At 42.4% G+C, this 19,857-nt stretch overlaps 1 pseudogene across 1 annotated transcript in view; it reads left to right on the top strand.

Moving 5' to 3' along the window:
* The first annotated feature begins 17,077 nt into the window (after positions 1 to 17,077).
* LOC306852361 (low-density lipoprotein receptor-related protein 2-like) overlaps positions 17,078 to 19,857 on the top strand; it is a 52,226-nt pseudogene continuing 49,446 nt past the window's right edge. Inside the window, exons 1-8 of the transcript in view lie at positions 17,078 to 17,219; positions 17,287 to 17,412; positions 18,020 to 18,130; positions 18,217 to 18,339; positions 18,444 to 18,581; positions 19,252 to 19,362; positions 19,460 to 19,573; positions 19,693 to 19,809. The product of the transcript in view is annotated as a low-density lipoprotein receptor-related protein 2-like (transcript). The remainder of the gene's footprint in view (positions 17,220 to 17,286; positions 17,413 to 18,019; positions 18,131 to 18,216; positions 18,340 to 18,443; positions 18,582 to 19,251; positions 19,363 to 19,459; positions 19,574 to 19,692; positions 19,810 to 19,857) is intronic.

Raw genomic sequence — 19,857 nt, 5'->3', positions numbered from 1 at the left:
GAGGAGCCCGGAGCAGGAGAAGCCAGATGGCAGTCCAGAGGCCAGTCCAGAGGCAATCCTCCAACCCCGAGGTAGCTGATCGTAGGGAGACCTGAAGCTCAACCGATCCACCGGACATGGCGTGCTGAGGGTGAGCTGAGGGGTCTTTCAGAGGCAGCTGAGGAAGGACTGATGGACTGGCTGACTGGTACAGAGGAGGAGGGAGAGGGAGGCTGGGAGGGACCTTCAAGACATTCGAGGAGCTGGCTGAGGAAGGGGTACAGGACGGAACCAGCGGAGACATAGGAGATTCAGGGCTGGACGGGACCAGCGGAGACACGGGAGATTCAGGACTGGGTACTACCTCCTCAAACTAGTCAATAAGATCCCTCTCAAAGATGTCCAACAGTTCCTCAAAATGGTCTCCAGAAACCAGCTGCTGCTCACCCTCAGTGGTGGAAGTGTGGGCTGGGGATTTATCCATTCCCTCGATCTCCACTAATACTCCCACAACGCACGTTGTTGCCGGCTCACACACCCGGTCAGTCGCGTCGAGTACAGTTTCCAGGGCGATGAGTGGCTCTGTCACTTTCCGTGGTGATGGCTCTATCCTCGCAGCCGGCTCGGGCTCTGCGGCTGCGGTGGGCTCTGGCGAACACTCCGTGCAGCGAGATGGTGAGATCTGGCTGGGCTATGGAAAAACAGTCCATTATTCTCCAGCACCCACTCCACACAAGCGGCGAAATTCTCCTTGGGACCGTTCGCTGGTAGGCGTGCCTTACACTGCTTGCTCAGGTTGGCGATGTTACGTGTGCTCCCAAGAATGCAAAGCAAGACAAGGCAGGCAGGCAGGTATATCAAAAACTATAAACTTTACTTGAAGAAAACGTCATGTGTAACATCAAACAATAGCGGACATGGGAACAAGGGACAACTCCGGTTATAAAGGTTCAACGTAATCACGGGAGAACAGAAACAGGTGCGGGATTAATTAACTAATAATCATTGGGACAAACTAGGCAGGTTGACAGAGACATAAATAAACAAAAACAGATCAGACTCGTGACAAGTCGGAGTAGAGCCATCAGAGGTGGGTAGAGTACCCAAAAACTGTACTCAAGAAAAGTAAAAGTACTTCTAGAAACATTTACTCAAGTAAAAGTAAAAGTAATAGTCTGAATAGTTACTTGAGTAAGAGTACAAAAGTATCGGATAAAAAAAACTACTCAAGTAGTTAGTTACTAGTTACTTTGGATCATATAGGTACTGAATATAGTCTATTTTTATTTAGATATATAGATTACATTTATGTAATGTGTATGTGTATACACACACACACACACAGCCGTTCAAAAAAAAAAATATATATATTTTAATGTAATTTATTTCAGTGATGCAAATCGGAATTTTCATCAGCCTTTACCCCAGTCTTCAGAGTCACATAATCCTTCAGAAATCATGTTGATTTATTATCAGTGCTGCTCTTTTTAGCTTTCTATTCATCAAAGAATACTGAACAAAATGTCACAGGTTCCAAAAAATATTAAGCAGCAAAACTGTTTCCAACACTGGTAATAAATCGATATATTATAATGATTTCTGAAGGATCATATGACTCCGGAAACTGGAGTAACAGCTGATGAAAATTCTGATTTGCATCACTGAATTAAATTATATTTTAAAGTAAATTAATTATGCATTATCTTATAACCTCTGACACTGAAACCTCTGAAAAAGCCTCACATGACTGCTCTGAACATAACGAAACAAATGCATATTGACGGAGCTTCTGTTCTGCAAAATGTAAACAAATGTAGCCTATATTTTTGCAAGCGTAACGTTAAATATTGTAAAAATATTAATATTAATTGTGTCTAGAACAGGCCGCGCGCCGCTGCGCAGAGCTAACGTGGGTTCCGCGGGTGTTCATTTCATACTCTGTGACAGCTTATTTAATGTATAAATTATACATTGTATTTAATGTAAGGTACATGTACAACAAACTGGTAATGTCGTAGTGGTATCGTGGCCTATACCCGTGGAACAGTAGACAGCACACGTGGTGTTCATCTAATAAAAGATCTTCATATACCTCTAGCAAACAAGCCTTTGCAGATTTGCTTTCAACTGACTGTAGATCCAAAGCCACGTCTTCAGCGCTCTTGATGTTCTTAAACTCTCTGTTATCTGAGTGAGAACCGCTTCAGAGACTCAGCGCGTGCGGCAGGGAACTGAACGAATCATTCAAACTGATTCGCGAACCGATTCACTGGTTTGCCAATTGGTTTGATAAAGCCTTTAAACAGAATCGACTCAAAAGAATGAATCATTCGCGAATCGGCATCGTTCATTGCCCAGAGAAAAGTAGACGGCGCGTTTGGAATAAACCGAAGCATTTTTAACTTGTATTGCATTAAGATACAGTAACGAGAGGAGAGTCGCCCACAGTAACGAAGTAAAAGTACCGTTTTTTCTCTAAAAATATACTTGAGTAAGAGTAAAAGTACCCATTTTAAAATATACTCTAAAAGTATTAGTTACCCAAAAAATGTACTCGAGTAAATGTAACGAAGTAAATGTAACTCGTTACTACCCACCTCTGAGAGCCATATTTAATTTTTGACAGGAATAAAAAAGAGCCTGTGAGGGATAGGAGTAGATTGCCTTCAACTGACCATTGATAAACAGGAACATACTGAAAACCCTGAAAAAAAAAAAACTTTGGTAGACAAAAACTCCATAGAACAGTTCAGAAAGTTGTTAGTTGTGAAAATGACATTATCTAGGACCTTTATACAGTGTGTGCCATTGTAAAGATTGTAAGTCTATCCCTCACAGCCTTATTTTTATTCACATTAAATTTAATATAGCATCTAACCTGTTGGTCTACAGCAAACAACAACAATCCAATGATCCAATTAAATCCTGCCCTACATTTTTTCTTGTTCAAGAAACTGTTTAGCTCAGATATACACTACCAGTCAAAATATTTTGAACAGTAAGAATTTTTATGTTTTTAAGAAATCTCTTCTGCTCACCAAGCCTGCATTTATTTGATCCAAAGTACAGCAAAAACAGTAAAATGTTGGATAACACTTTACAATAAGGTTAATTAGTTCACATTAGTTAACTACATTAGTTAACATGAAATAATAATGAACAATACTTCTACAGCATTTATTAATCTTAGTTAATGTTCATTTCAGCATTTACTAATGCATTAATAAAAATCGCAAGTTGTGTTTGTTAACATTAGTTAATGTACTGTGAACTACCATGAGCAATAAGAAATTAACAACTGTATTTTCATTAACTAACAATAACAAAGATTAATAGTGTAGTAAATGCATTGTTCATTGTTTGTTCATGTTAGTTAATATATTAATGTTAACAAATGACACCTTTGTCACACTTCACACAAAGTCAGGAAATCACGGAACGAGGAGACGAGCAATTCACAAAAACAAGTCTTTAATGTCCAAAAGGGTACACAGGGAAAGTAGGAGACACAGGAACACATGGATAGACGTTTAGGACCGACAAACACTAACTGAAAGGACTGGGGCTTTTAAAGACAGGATAACATGGGAACTAAGAAGACACACCTGGAATTAAATTAAACAATCAACATGAGGGAGAAACTGGGTCACAGAACACATGGGGAGCAAACAAACACACAAAACGGTCCACAATCCTGACATTACGCCCCCTCCCGGAAGGTGTACCAGAAGGAAACCTCTTCTAAAGATGATGCACAAAAAAGCCCACAGTTTGCTGAAGACAAGCAGACTAGGACATGGATTACTGGAACCATGTCCTGTGGTCTGATGAGACCAAGATAAACTTTTTTGGTTCAGATGGTGTCAAGCGTGTGTGGCAGCAACCAGGTGAGGAGTACAAAGACAAGTGTATCTTGCCTACAGTCAAGCATGGTGGTAGGAGTGTCATGGTCTGGGGCTGCATGAGTGCTGCCGGCACTGGGGAGCTACAGTTCATTGAGAGAACCATGAATGCCAACATGAATGCCAACATACTGAAGCAGAGACTGGGCCGCAGGGTAGTATTCCAACATGATAACGACCCCAAACACACCTCCAAGACAACCTTGCTAAAGAAGCTGAGGGTAAAGGTGATGGACTGGCCAAGCATGTCTCTAGACCTAAACCCTATTGAGTATCTGTGGGGCATCCTCAAACGGTAGGTGGAGGAGCGCAAGGTCTCTAACATCCACCAGCTCTGTGATGTCGTCGTGGAGGAGTGGAAGAGGACTCCAGTGGCAACCTGTGAAGCTCTGGTGAACTCCATGACCAAGAGGGTTAAGGCTGTGCTGGAAAATAATGGTGGCCACACAAAATATTGACTCTTTGGTCCCAATTTGGACATTTTCACTTAGGGGTGTACTCACTTTTGTGGCCAGCGGTTTAGACATTAATCGCTGTGTGTTGAGTTATTTTGAGGGGACAAATTTACACTGTTATACAAGCTGTACACTCACTACTTTATATTGTAGCAAAGTGTCATTTCTTCAGTGTTGTCGCATGAAAAGATATAATAAAATATTTACAAAAATGTGAGGGGTGTACTCACTTCTGTGAGATACTGTATATGAATGGTATGGTGTATTTTACATATTTGGGTATTTTCTATTCTTCAAAGAATCCTGAAAAATAATTAAAATAATAATAATAAATGTTTCTTGAGCAGCAAATCAGCATATTAGAATGATTTCTGAAGGATCGTGTGACACTGAAGACTGGAGTAATGATGCTGAAAATTTAGCTTTGATCACCGGAATAAATTACATTTTAAAATGTATTCAAATTAAAAGCAGTTATTTTAAATGGTAAAATAGTTCACAATATCATTGTATTTTGTTTCAGCAAAATAAAATGCAAATAAAATTTCAAATAAATGCTGGCTTGGTGAGCAGAAGAGAATTCTTTAAAAAATCTTACCGTTCAAAAACTTTTGACTGGTAGTGTATATGTCACAATAGGAAAGAAAAGACCATCGCAACTTCTGTTTCAACCCGAATACACAAGACTTCACCAGTTACACCAGTTTTTAAGAATTGTATTAGGCAAAAACATAAACAGCTGGTTTTAGTCATCATTTACAGTTTAAAACTGTAGGTAAAAAACATCTGGCAAAAAAAAACATAAACGTAATATAAATATTGTTATGGATGTTGTGGTCGCACAATATCACTAAGAGCTCTTTTGCTCATTTTAGGTGTCCATATGGCTTTGCTGGGTTCAACTGCAATGATCGTAAGTCATCCCTCCACAATCATCTGAATTGTTTTGAGGAACATTTATGCATCTGTTTGTAATACAAATTCTCATTGTAGCGTATCTTTTGGTTGTGATCGTGGTGTCCACTGTGTTGGGTGCATTACTGATCATCTTTATTGTGGCCTTTGTTATAAGCGTCAGGTGAGGGTCTACGGCACATTTTCCAGGCTTTTTTAAACTATTTTTTTATAATGTAACATATGGTAACACTTTATAATAACATTCATAAACCATTATCAAGCATTATATAGTGCTTAATGGATCAATAGTTATTATCAATTTATTTTGAAATAGCTAAAACAGATAATGTGCTTGCTAATGTTTACTAATAAACTTATTAAACATTACATAATGATTAACAGATAATTATTGTATGTACATGTAAGTTACAGTAATATGCATATAAATGTCATTAAACTATTAACTCATATGATCATGCACATCTTGATAATTTTAACACGTTATGCAATTATTAAAAACTTTTGTTAACTCTTTTGCTGCTATTGAGGTGTGAGATGGGTAAGGTTATGGACAAGTTTGGTGGTATGGGTTGGTTAAGGGGTGAATTTGAGTACTATAAGGAAACAGTTCAATCTGTTCATATTACATTGTTTGATAAATTAAGTATCTTATTGAAAAAAAAAGATTTTATTTTCTCCTGTTGATGTATGACTCAAGGAATGTATGTTTAATGATATACAATAGTATACTAATGTAAGTGTTTAAGTGTTTTAGGCAATTAAAACGTTTTGCACCCAGATTACAATGTGTGTTATGTCTTTAGCAAGCATAAACTTAACTAACCACCCTAATGCTGTTACAACAGTTCAATGCCCACTGATGACCAACAATAATCTGTTAATCATTAGATAATGTTTAATAAGTATATTAGTAAACATTAACAAGCTTATCTTATATTTCTAGTTACGTTTGTTAATTATTTATTAATGAAAGTTATTATAAATTGTTACCTAACATGCTCATTTTTGTCTGTGAATCCTTTTACAGCTGTAGGAATCAGAAGGAAAGCTCCTCGTCCCAAGTAGACTTTAGCTCAAGCTATGGAAATAAGGAATTACCTAAACCTAACGGAATTCCCAGGATTCCTCGAGCCAACCCTGATGCTAGCTGGAGCTCTAACAATCTGGAGATGACCAATAGTGTGAGCAACCAGGCACTGGTGACCAAAGGGGTAAGACTGCAATTAATTATTCATTTATTATATACTCATTATACAAGAATTCAATATTAGCATCTGTGAGTATTTAAAAACATTATTTGTTTTTTGTTTTTGTAGCGCTACACTGAGTATGATGAGGATGTGAGCTATAGGCGTCAAGTTCCAGCATACTCCGGCTACAGTGGGAGAGGAGTAGAAAATAGTGGGGTCCACAACCCATACTTTCGACAAGATGACAACAGAATGCACAGATATTAACATCATTTAACCAGGACAATTGGATGCAGATGATTTTTCTTCATCTTCTTGTGGAATTAATTACATTTTTATTTCTTTGTTGGCCAAAATACAAAGGTTGTAATGAAAAACAGTTATTGCCTTTTTATGTACATCTTACTATAGGAAAATAATTCAGATTTACTTCATATTTACGTTCTGTGGCATTAGCAGCTAATGAAACTCAGCTCATGGGCTTTCCTCTTGATCTAAGTCTTTCCTGAACTGTTGAAAGGAAGCTGTGTTGCAGGGGACTTAGCTTTTACAACTGTACATCATTTCATTGTCTTTATGATCTTATAATTTTAAAATCTTTTTTTTTATTTTTTATTTTTTATTCCTACAAAACATTTATGATGACATTTTTGGGGTTTGTTTGGTTTTAGTACTGTTAATGGTTGGGCTAGGACTACATAAAGGTATACATAATCAATCTGAATAAATGTTAATTTTGAGATATTCAAGCAGCAATGTCTAATTTATTCAGGGAGAGAAATTATGATGAATTGTAACTATAAAATTTGATGTATAATGTCCTAACTATGAAAATGGATCTATATAATTACTAATTATCTGTTTAAAAGGATAAAAACTGTATTTTATTGTTTAAATAGCCAATAAAGCATTTGATTTTTGATTTTCAAAGGTATTTGTAACATTTCCCCAACCAATATTTTTGTTGTTTTCTGTTAATATTCTTATCAAACTTTCATAATTTTTACAACATTTTTTACAAAGCACATTTTGCTCATTTTTACAAAGCACATTAATATGTACTTCTATTGAAAGATTAGGATCTCTTACTTTAGACACAAACAAAAAAGAATAAAAAAAGATAGAAGGATAAACATTAAAACTGAAACATCTTTTGTTTGTTTGCAATATAGGCTATACATATTAAAATGTCCTTCCAGCTGTCACTATTTTTGCCATTTGATTCTGAAATACATTTAGGTCCATACATATTTGGACACTGACACAGTTTTCATAATTTAGGCTCTGTATACCACCAGAATAGAATTAAAATAAAAAACAAGATGAAGTCCAGATTTTAAGCTTTATTTCAAGGGGTTGAACAAAAAATATAACATTTAATGCTTAGGAATTACAAACGTTTTTATACACAGTCCCCCCCATTTTCAGGGGCTCAAATGTAATTGGACAAATAAATATAATCATAAATAAAATGTTATTTTTTAATATTTTATTGGAAATCCTTTGCAGGCAATGATTGCCTTAAGTGTGGAAATCATGGACCTCACCAGAGACTGTATTTCCTCCATTGTGATGCTTTGCCAGGCCTTTGCTGCAGCTGACTTCAGTTGTTTGTTTGTGGGTCTTTTTATGAAATGCATGCTCAATCGGGTTGAAATCAGGAGACTGACTTGGCCATTTTAGAATATTCCACTTTTTACCTTCAAAAACTCCTGGGTTGTTTTTGCTGTATGTTTTGGGTCATCGTACATTTGTACTATGAAGTGCCGTCCAATCAACTTTGCTGCATTTGGCTGAATCTGGGCAGAGAGTATATCCCTATACACTTCAGAATTCTTCTGCTTCTGTCTTCTGTCACATCATCACTAAACACCAGTAACCCAGTGCCACTGGAAGCCATGCATGCTCATGCCATCACACTGTTCCACCATGTTTTACAGATGATGTTGTATGCTTTGCATCATGAGCTCTTCCAAGCCTTCTGAATACTTTTTTCTTCCCATCATTCTGGTACAGGTTGATATTAATTTCAGCCATCCAAAGAATGCTTTTCCAGTAGTGGTCTGCCTTTTTTAGATGTTTTTTTTGGCAAAGTCAAATCTGGCCTCGTATGCACCAGCACCTTGTGGTGAACTTTCTGTATTTGCTCTCATGAAGTCTTCTTTTCATTGTAGACTTTAACAGTGACACGTCTATCTCCTGGAGAGTGTTCTTCACTTGGCTGGATGTTGTGAAAGGGTTTTTCTTTACCATGGAGAGGATCCTCCGATCATCCACCACTGTTGTCCTCTGTGGATGTCTAGGCCTTTGTATATTGATGAGCTCACCAGTTCATTCTTTTTTTCTCAGAATGTACCAAACTGTTGATTTGGCCACTCTGAATGTTCCTGATATCTCTCTGATGGATTTGATTTGTTTTTGAAGCCTGACAATTGTCTGTTTCACTTGTATGGAGAGATCCTTTGACCGCATGATGCAGGTTCACAGCAACAGCTTACAAATGCAAATGGCACGCTTAGAATTAACTCCAGAACATGTACCTGCTTAATTTATGGAGAAATAATGAATGAATAGCCCACGTCTGTCCATGAAACAGCTTTTGAGTCAATTTTCCAATTACTTATGGTCCCTTAAAATAGGGGGGAGGTGCATATTACAGAGCAGTAATTCCTTAACCTTTCCTCCAATTTTGACGTGAATACCCTCAAATTAAAGCTCAGAGTGTAAACTTTAAGGCATCATTATATAACTGTAACTTGAATATGTTTTGGTCAGCAGTTAAAATAATAAAAGAAAATTGTGCCTGTGTCCAAATATATATGGACCTAACTGTGCATGTCTTGTGACACAAGGAAAAAAAAAAGATTCTGTAGAAAATATTATGATTTGAAATTGCATTTTATTTTCTGACAATTCACATCATAAATGATGTAAATTATGTGCTTTTCCTGTAAATGGTTATGAAATGAGCTCTGCCACAATCACCAATATGACATCATCCACTTGAGAACAACAAAAACCATTTATCTCTATATAAATGGATGACATGCAACTATTTAACGGAATTCAAGATTATCTTTGGCCTTTTTTTTTGCCCAAGATAATATACAAATTGTATAATCAAAAAGCAAATATGTAAAAATATCTCTGCGATGTATTCATAACTGTATGGTGGGAAAATGAGTGTTATCCCCGAGTGCTGAAAAAGTGATCCAAAATAACAAAATAACTTTACATACACATATTAGTGACAGCGCATATGAGTTACATCCAACACTGAACATAAAATGCTTTCACTAATTTTGCTCATTTATGTCAGTCAGTACACTCTACTGGCTATGTTTCTGCAGGAGTTGCGAAATCTTACCAATAAAGAGCAAATACAAGGCTTGCCTTCTTGTTATACAAAGGTTTTTGCTGATGCTGACAGGTTTAACTAGAAAAAGGTTAATATTAGATTAAAGTCATAAAGAGTCGGGGGCATAAAGGGCTGTACCTTTGTCTCCTTCATCCAGCCCCTGCTTATTTTAAGGGAGAAGCTCGTCAAATACATTTTTGGTCTGGAAACAAACTCACCGTGGATGGGTACTGAGAGAATTAGAAGAACAGAGTCGTTCTCACTGTATGGCCTGATATCGTCAACTTTGCAAAAAAAAGGGGTGGTGATGGCGCAGTGAATAAGACACATGCCTTTGGTGTGAGAGACCTGGGTTCGAATCCACTGTGAGACACCAATGTATCCGTGAGCAAGACACTTAACCCCTAGTTGCTCCAGAGGCGTGCGATCTCTGACATATATAGCAATTGTAAGTCGCTTTGGATAAAAGCGTCAGCTAAATGAATAAATGTAAATGTAAATGTTTTGCCCAAATAAAGCAATAATGGACAGATTAGGTTTTTACGTTTTAGCAATGCTATTTTTAACCCATGGACCCTGCATCGTGCAAGGTATGTTTTAATATAATATTGAAAATCATTTGCATTCTTAATGTAATATTTTCCTGTACAGTATTGGCACTTGCAAATATGATTGTATTTATATTCAGGTTTTTTGTAAAGTATGGTTCTGATGATTATTAAACAAACTATATACTCTCAGAAATAAAGGTACAAAGATTAGATTAGATTAGATTAGATTAGATTCAACTTTATTGTCATTGCACATGTAAGGTACAGGGCAACGAAATGCAGTTAGCATCTAACCAGAAGTGCAATAAGCAGAGGTACAGGATATACAGTGGCTACAATATGTTACATATGTACAGAAATATACAGATAAGGCAGTAGTACTATGGACATAATTTACAAGTTTTTAAATACTATCAGTATGATATACAGATGGGTCATATGAACATACTATACAGATGGATTGTGCAGTAAATGTACACTATGAGCAAAAACTATGAATATAATTACAAATGGATATGAATAAGCTATAAATTAAGATATATAAACACTAGTGCAATGAACATTGAAAGTGCATAGAAATAAAAATTTACAGTACATAGTACTCAGTGTGTAGATTGGTTGTTGTGTTTTTTTTTTATTTTTTTAATCGATTTAATGATGGGGAGGGGTGAAGAGTTTGTAGTGGTGTGTGAGGGGGGTATCATTGGGCAGAGTTTAGTAGGGAAACAGCTGTAGGGAAAAAGCTGTTCCTGAGTCTGCTTGTCCTTGTTCGGAGGCTCCTGAAGCGCCTCCCAGAGGGCAGTAAGTTAAACAGTCTATGGTCAGGGTGAGAGGAGTCCTTAAGAATGCCGCGAGCTCGACGTAAACAGCGTTTTCTCTGGACGTCCTCAATGGCAGGGAGTGGTGTCCCTGTGATGCGTTGGGCGGTTTTCACCACCCTCTGTAGTGCCTTGAGGTCAGCAGCTGAGCAGTTCCCATACCAGACTGTGATGCAATTGGTCAGGATGCTTTCAATTGCACACCGGTAGAAGTTCCGCTGGATGATTGGAGACAGGTGGTTCTTCTTCAGTGTCCTAAGGAAGAAGAGGCGTTGGTGAGCCTTCTTGACTAGGCTGGATGTGTTGGTGGTCCAGGTCAGGTCCTCCGAGATGTGGGTTCCCAGGAACTTGAAGCTGGAGACACGTTCAACAACCATCCCGTTAATGTGGATGGGGTCATGCGTTCCACTTTTCTTCTTCCTGAAGTCCACAATAAGTTCCTTTGTCTTGCTGGTGTTGAGGAGCAGGCTATTGTCAGCACACCATGCAGCCAGGTGCTGTACCTCCTCCCTGTAGGCAGTCTCATCGTTGTCTCTGATGAGGCCAATCACTGTGGTGTCGTCAGCAAACATGATGATGGAGTTGGATCCATGCACAGGCCTGCAGTCATGGGTGTAGAGGGAGTAGAGAAATGGGCTCAGCACACAGCCCTGTGGTACGCCGGTGTTGAGTGTGATGGTGGTGGAGCAGGTGAGGCCTGACCTAACATGCTGAGGTCTGTTGGTCAGAAAGTCCATAATCCAGCTGCAAAGGGAGGTGTTAACACCCAAGTCTCCAAGTTTAGTGGTCAGCTTGGAGGGAATGACGGTGTTGAATGCTGAGCTGAAATCAACAAACAATATCCGTGCATATGTGTTGTTGTTTTCCAGGTGTGTGAGTACCGAGTGCAGTACTGTGCCTACTGCATCCTCAGTGCTTCTATTGGTTCTATAGGCAAATTGGTGTGGGTCCAGTGTGGGTGGGAGGCAGTTCTTGAGGTGTGCCAGGACCAGTCGCTCAAAGCACTTCATAACAATGGGTGTGAGTGCTACGGGGCGGTAGTCATTCAGGCACGTTGGGGAGGAGTGTTTCGGCACTGGCACAATGGATGTGGACTTAAAGCATGTTGGCACCGTTGCTTGGGTGAGTGACAGGTTGAAAATGTCTGTGAAGACCCCTGAGAGCTGCTCTGCACATGTCCTGAGCACACGTCCAGGAATGCCGTCGGGGCCAGCAGCCTTGTATGAGTTGATCCGGCTCAATGCTGTGCAGACATCTGTGGAGGTGAGTTTGAGGGTCTGATGGTCTCCTGAGAGTGTGATCTTGGTGGCTGTCTCCTTGTTGTTGTTGTCAAAGCGAGCATAAAAGTCATTTAGCTCATCAAGGAAGGAGACGTCTGTGACCGTTGGAGTGGAGTTGCATGGCTTGTAGTCACTGATGACCTGGATGCCCTGCCACATGCGCCGGGGGTCAGAGTTGGAAAAATGCTCCTCTACCTTTAGCTTGTAGCAGTGCTTGGCCTTCTTGATGCCCCTCTTCAGGTTAGCCCTGGATATGCTGTAGGCCTGAGCGTCATCTGATCTGAAAGCAGTGTTGCGGGCTTTCAGCAAGAGCCGCACTTCCTTGTTCATCCATGGCTTCTGATTAGGGTACGTTGTGATCTGTTTCTCTGTTGTGACACTGTCAATGGAGGTATTGATGTAGTCCAGTACAGAGGTGGTATAAATGTCAATGTCCGTGTGAGAGCCACTGGCAGCCTGAGAAGCAAACATACTCTAGTCCGTGTGTTGAAACTTGTCCTGAAGTACAGACTCTGCTCCCATTGGCCACACTTTGATGGTCTTCACTGATGGCTTCACACGGTTGATGAGGGGTGAATACTTGGGGGTGAGAAACAAAGAAAGGTGATCAGACTGTCCGAGGTGGGGGAGGGGAGCTCCAGCGATGTTTGTGTAAACATGATCCAAAGTTTTTTCTCCTCTAGTGTGGCAGGAGACATGCTGATGGAATTTGGGGAGCACTGTCTTTAAGTTGGAGTGATTAAAATCACCCGCAACAATAAATGCAGCTTCCGGGTGTACAGTCTGTTGTTTACTAATGGCCGCATGCAGTTCGTTCATAGCAAGCTTGGCATTAGCATCCGGGGGAATATAGGCTGCAGTTATGATGGTGGAAGTGAACTCCCGCGGCAGATAGAAAGGTCTACACTTAACCATGAGAAACTCTAGGTTAGGTGAGCAGTGTTTTCCAACAATGTCAGAGTTCGTACACCAAGCTTTGTTTACATAAATGCACAATCCTCCGCCTCTGGTCTTGCCGGAGTCATCTGCCGTTCTATCTGCTCGGAGCGTGTAGCGTCCGGTTAGATCAATAGCATTATTGGGTATGTCGCTATGTAGCCATGTTTCAGTGAAAACCATGACATTGCAGTCCAAAAGTTTCTTACTATGGGTGATGCGAAGTCGTATCTCATCCATTTTGTTCACCAATGACCGCACATTAGCGAGGAAAATGCTGGGTAAAGAGAGCCGGTGCGGTGTTAGCTTTAGCTTAGCTCTTAGTCCTCCACGCTTCCCCCGCCTTTGTTTACGATCTCGGCGCCGCCTGTGAGCACTTCCGCCCGGCCGAGCAGAGTGCGTTGCCTCGGGTGTTCTGGAGATCTCCGGGATGAGTCGATGATTGGTTATAAGATTGTTGGAAAAGTGCAGACCGATATCCAAAAGCTCCTGTATGGTGTATGATGTTAAGGCAAAGCTGTTCAGTGAGAACAGACCCGAGATGAGCAGGAAAAATACTGCAAAATTGCAAAAACTGGTGAGACGCTGAGCCTCGCGATGTGTTCGCGCCGCCATCTTGGTCGTATAAAAAGCTACAAAAGCTGTCACTTGGCCAGTACCTTTTTGAAAGGTACGCCTTTGTACCTAAAGGGTCCATATTGATATCTTTAATTGTACATATTAGTATCTAAAAGGTACAAAATTGGAAAAGGGACTGCCTTAATGACTTGTACTTTTTTTTTTTTTTGAGAGTGTATGAAGTAGAAGGATGTTACAATACTACAACAGGCCTACTATCACCTGCTTTCAATTCATCCCACTGTAAACATTTTGAGCAATGAAAGTAGTGAAACTGACGTAAATACTATATATTTTTTGTAAAACTGGAAGAATTTCTTTCAGGGAAACTATTTCGCAAACAAAAAGTAGCTAACTACATTGAAGTTACTCAAAAGAGCTATATATATATATATATATATATATATATATATACTGTGACGAGCGTCCCGATTACTCCTGGGACGAGACTGGCCGGGCTTTGATGCCCTGTTGAGCGCCGTCACACAGCCTGCCAGCCCAAGTGGGGGCCGCCGTGGGCGGCAGCCAGCGAAGAGGCCCGACCGCCGCCCCGTTCTCTTGGCCTCCGACAGTGGGAGAGAAGGTGAGTCCCCCTCTCAAAATCCTAACCTCTTTTATGATGTGTATCAGCAGGTGGCGGGAGGGGGTTCATTCGGCCGGGCTCAGCGTGAAGACGACCGGCTGAAACACTGTTGGGCTCAAGTGTGTGTCTTAGAGGGGAAAGACGCCCGGCCAAAGCCCCATCCTCTTCCCCACTTTGTCGTAGAGAACGGCCTGCTCTATTGTGTCGCCCAGCGAAGGGGGGAGGTAAAGAAACTGCTGGTGGTTCCTCGCACGAAGACGGAGACGGTCCTGCACTTGGCGCACGCTCACCCGTTGGCGGGACACCTCGGTGCGATGAACACCACCCAGCGCATCCGGGACCGATTTCATTGGCCCGGCCTGGAGGCCGAGGTAAAGCGCTTCTGCCAAGCATGCCCCACGTGCCAGAAGACGTCACCTAAGCCACCTCCCCCCTCGCCACTCATTCCACTGCCAATCATCGAGGTGCCCTTCGAGCGCATCGGGATGGATCTGGTGGGGCCGTTGCCAAAATCAGCCCGGGGACATGAACACATCCTGGTCGTTGTTGATTACGCCACCCGGTACCCCGAAGCAATCCCACTCAGAAAAGCCACGGCCAAGTCCATCGCCCACGAGCTCTTCCTGCTGTTCAGCCGGGTCGGCATTCCGACGGAGATCTTGACCGATCAGGGAACACCGTTTATGTCCCGGCTAATGGCTGACCTCTGCCGGCTGCTCCGGGTAAAGCACCTGCGGACCACCGTATACCATCCCCAGACAGACGGGCTCGTGGAGAGGTTCAACCAGACCCTCAAACAAATGCTGCGGAGGGTGGCAGCCGAAGACCGGCGGGACTGGGACCAGATGCTTCCCTATGTCCTCTTCGGTATACGGGAGGTTCCGCAGGCCTCAACTGGCTTTACACCGTTCGAGCTCCTCTTCGGACGACAGCCTCGGGGACTGCTCGACGTTGCAAAGGAAGCTTGGGAGCAACAACAGCCCACCCCACACCGGTCCCTCGTCGAGCATGTCTCCGAGATGAGGCAACGGATCGACTGTGTCATACCATTTGTCCGGGAACACCTGGCCAAAGCCCAGCAGGCCCAACAACGCCATTATAACCGTGCAGCTCAGCCCCGGGGGTTCCAGACGGGCGATCAAGTTATGGTACCCACCTCCGCCTGTAAATTCTTGGCCACCTGGCGCGGGCCGTACACGGTGGTGGAAAAAGTGGGACCGGTGACCTACCGTGTGCGGCAACCCGGAAGACGGAGCCCGCAGCAATTGTATCATGTCAACCTGTTGAAGAAGTGGGTAGGGACCCAGGAGCAAACCGCCGCCCTTACCATCAGCGAGCCTGTCTTGGTGGATACCAACCCCGATCTGTCGGCGGCGCAGAAGGCTGAGCTGCAACACCTGATCGGTCAGTTCTCGGATGTGTTCTCCGCTGTCCCCGGGAAGACCCAGGTACTTCAGCACGACATCAAAACGCCGCCAGGGGTCATCGTTAAGCAACGGCCCTACCGCATCCCAGAGGCTCGTCGGCAGGCTATTGAGGAGGAAGTTCAGCAGATGCTTAAGTTAGGGGTGATTGAACCATCACGCAGCCCGTGGTCCAGCCCAATTGTCCTGGTCCCGAAGCCGGATGGCACCCTCCGCTTCTGTAATGATTTTCGGCGCCTCAACGAAGTCTCGGAATTCGACGGCTACCCAATGCCCCGAGTGGATGAACTCCTGGATCGATTGGGAAGGGCCCGGTATATTTCAACGCTGGATTTGACCAAGGGGTACTGGCAGGTACCCCTCACTGATAGTGCCAAGCCCAAAACTGCCTTTTCAACACCTAGTGGCCACTGGCAGTACCGGACCCTTCCCTTTGGCCTTCACGGGGCACCGGCCACATTCCAGCGACTGATGGACATTATTCTTCGCCCTCACCAACAGTATGCGGCCGCGTATCTGGATGATGTCGTCATCCACTCGGAGCGTTGGGAGGATCACCTGGACCGTCTGCGGAGGGTGCTCATGGATCTTCGACGGGCTGGACTCACCACCAACCCTAGTAAATGCCACCGAGCGTTCTTAGGGTTGGCGGGTTATTATCGCTGCTTCATCCCTAACTTTTCCTCCTTAGCCGCCCCTCTGACAGACCTTACCAGGAAGGGGCAGCCGGAACGCATCATCTGGAATCCAGAGGCAGAGGAGGCGTTCCAGAGGATTAAGCAGGCGTTAACCGAAGAACCAGTCCTGCGGGCCCCGGACTTCAGCTGCCCCTTCCTGCTCCAGACGGATGCGTCCGAGACAGGGTTGGGAGCCGTCCTGTCCTAGGTCCAGGAAGGTGAGGAACACCCTGTCTTGTATATCAGCAGGAAGCTGACCAAGGCCGAGAGAAACTACGCCACCGTGGAGAGAGAGGCTCTGGCGATAAAGTGGGCAGTCCTGGAGCTGCGTTATTACCTGTTGGGCCGGAAATTTACCCTCCTGACGGACCACGCGCCCCTCCAGTGGATGGCCAAGGCGAAAGACACCAACGCCCGGGTGACGCGGTGGTTCCTCGCGCTCCAGGACTTTTGCTTTGTCATCCGTCACCGAGCCGGAGCCGCCAACGCGAACGCCGACGGACTCTCTCGGATCTGGTCAGCCAGTACAGGTCTGTCAGGGGTCACTCCCCGCCCACCCCCTATTTCCCCCTTACTGTCATCTTATGTTTCCACCAGGACCAGGACAACGCTTAGGGGGGGAGAGTGTGACGAGCGTCCCGATTGCTCATCAGCGTTGCCCTGGAGACGAAGAGGAAACACCTGCACCTCCTCATCACGGCGGATCGGCCACACCTGGGGCTCGTTTGCCCGCGGCCAGATAAGCCGTGCGAGGCTGCACAACAGGGAGAGACATCTCCGAAGAGGCTGAAACTAATGCACGCTACTCTTCCTGATTTCAGAGCCCAGCGAGTGACCGATCCTGCCCTGCCCCGAGCACCGCACCGACGCACCGCACTAGGGAGGAAATCACACCACGAAGAGCACCGCCGCACCTCAGCCACCCCTCTACAACCGACACCCTCACCTTGTTAAATAAATCCACCCTCCGGGGTATTTATTTTGAGCTCTCCTTGTTGCGTGATTCTTCCCACCTGCCACAATACATATATACACACACACAACTATCCAATGATGTACTTGCTGGCACAAAACAAAAACTATGAGGCAATGAAAAATTTGCAAGTATAATATTGCAAATTTTATGAAGAACACATGAGGTATTCTACACAGTAGCTCCTAAACCCATAAGAGTTACTCATTGCTAATTTATTCCTTGCAAAACCTAGATTTTTTTTTCCTAAATTACCTAATAAACCTGAGTCCACAGAATCATTAAGATTTACTTTTACGTCAACCTTCAGGCTTTGACATTTTTCTAGATTGAACAAACCCATAATTTTCTGAGCAGGTCAGTGCACCAGTGGTCAGTTCCAGTGTAGTAATGGTCAATGCATAAATCAAGACTGGAGGTGTGATGGAACAAAGGACGGCACAGATGACTCTGATGAGCAGAACTGTCGTAAGTATCTCTAGGTGAACAATGGCTTGTTGGATTGACTCTTAACAAGGGTCATACATTTTTTCATCTCGGTATTATATTTTCAGCTGTACCCACCTGTAGCTCTCAGCAGTTCAAATGCCTGACAGGAGGGGAGTGTATTTCTTTAGCATTTGTATGTGATGGAGAACTGGACTGCACTGATGGATCTGATGAGCAAAGAGCCTGTGGTATGATTTATGTGCCTTAATTGACAGAAAGAATACAGTTATTCAGTAATAAAAAAGTGAGTATTATCAAAGGTGGTCTATGACCCTATTGTTTGTTTTCTAAGGTGGGCTGACATGTAGCCCAGACCAGTTCACCTGTCGAGAAGGGCAGTGCATTCCCAAACAATACAGAAGTGACCATGTATCAGACTGTGTGGATAACTCTGATGAGAGTCTCTTTCTTCCATACAATGAAAAGAAATGTGGGACTTACAAGTAACAACGCTCCTATTTATCAGTATGCATTTTTTTTTAAATGTCTGACATTAAGAAAATGAATGATTTTTTTTTTCATTTTTTATAATTTTGACTATAATATCTTAATTATATTTAATTATTTATTTATTTTGTTTCATTTTGTATATAATTCACTCCTACTATTTTAACCTTAATTAAATAAAAATCGAAATATCTGTTACTGTTTCGTAACAATTGTGCAAGTTTATTTTAGCACCTCTGTCATTGAAAAAGTACAAACTAGGCCTATAAGACACTGAAATAAATATGGTTGCAGTACTACCAGTACAGGTTCCTATTGGTCAATACATATTAATAAAAAAGAAAATTCTAAATATCATTTGAAAAAATAATTATATTATTTGTTAACAGATATAACACATCTAACATGTTAATGATATTCTCTGAACCAGAATTTAAACTAAAATTAATTGCAAACAAGCCTGTAATGACTGCCACAAAGGTCCTTAGCAATGTTATCTTTACGAGCCAAAAAGCATATGACTGTTTTAAATTGTCCAATACACATAAAAATCTCAAGATAAATCAGTTACCAAGGAATTGTCAGATTTTGTCTCCATCATCAGGTTTTGAAATTCCAGTAAAATGCATCTAATTTCCTCATGTTGAATCCAGATTACCCAACCTGCACAGAGAAGACATGTGCTAACGGCGCTTGCTACAACAACACTCAGCACTGCGATGGGATACTAGACTGTCGAGATGGATCAGATGAATCCAATTGCAGTGATCAGTCAGATGTCAGTAAAGTACGTTCAGAAGAATGTTCAACATTTGACTATGTACATCATGATCATTTCCTTGTCTTTCCCTCCTCAAACAGCAAGGCATTGTCAGTCGCATCAGTTTGAATGTGCCAGTGGTTACTGCATCCCAATGCCCTTTGTCTGTGATCACTGGGATGACTGTGGAGATGGCAGTGATGAGCAAAACTGTGGTGGGTTCCACAATACATCTCAACCATTCTACCAAAGCCACATGGGTTACAAAGATAATCTTTTAGGAAGTAAAAGTTGTTTCTGCCATATAAAGCACTGCTATGTTGTCTTCTTCCAGAGTATCAGACCTGTAGCGGGTCAGAGTTCACCTGCAGTAATGGACGCTGTATGCCTCAGCAGTGGGTGTGTGATGGCATCAATGACTGTGGGGACTTTAGTGATGAGAATGGATGTGGTGAGATTCAGTTCTCTCCTGTCAATATGCAACAGATTCAATCAGTAA

This window comes from Barbus barbus, assembly GCF_936440315.1.
Source record: "Barbus barbus genome assembly, chromosome: 32".
Classification (NCBI taxonomy): Eukaryota; Metazoa; Chordata; class Actinopteri; order Cypriniformes; family Cyprinidae; genus Barbus; species Barbus barbus.
This window is presented reverse-complemented; position numbering and strand designations above follow the sequence as displayed.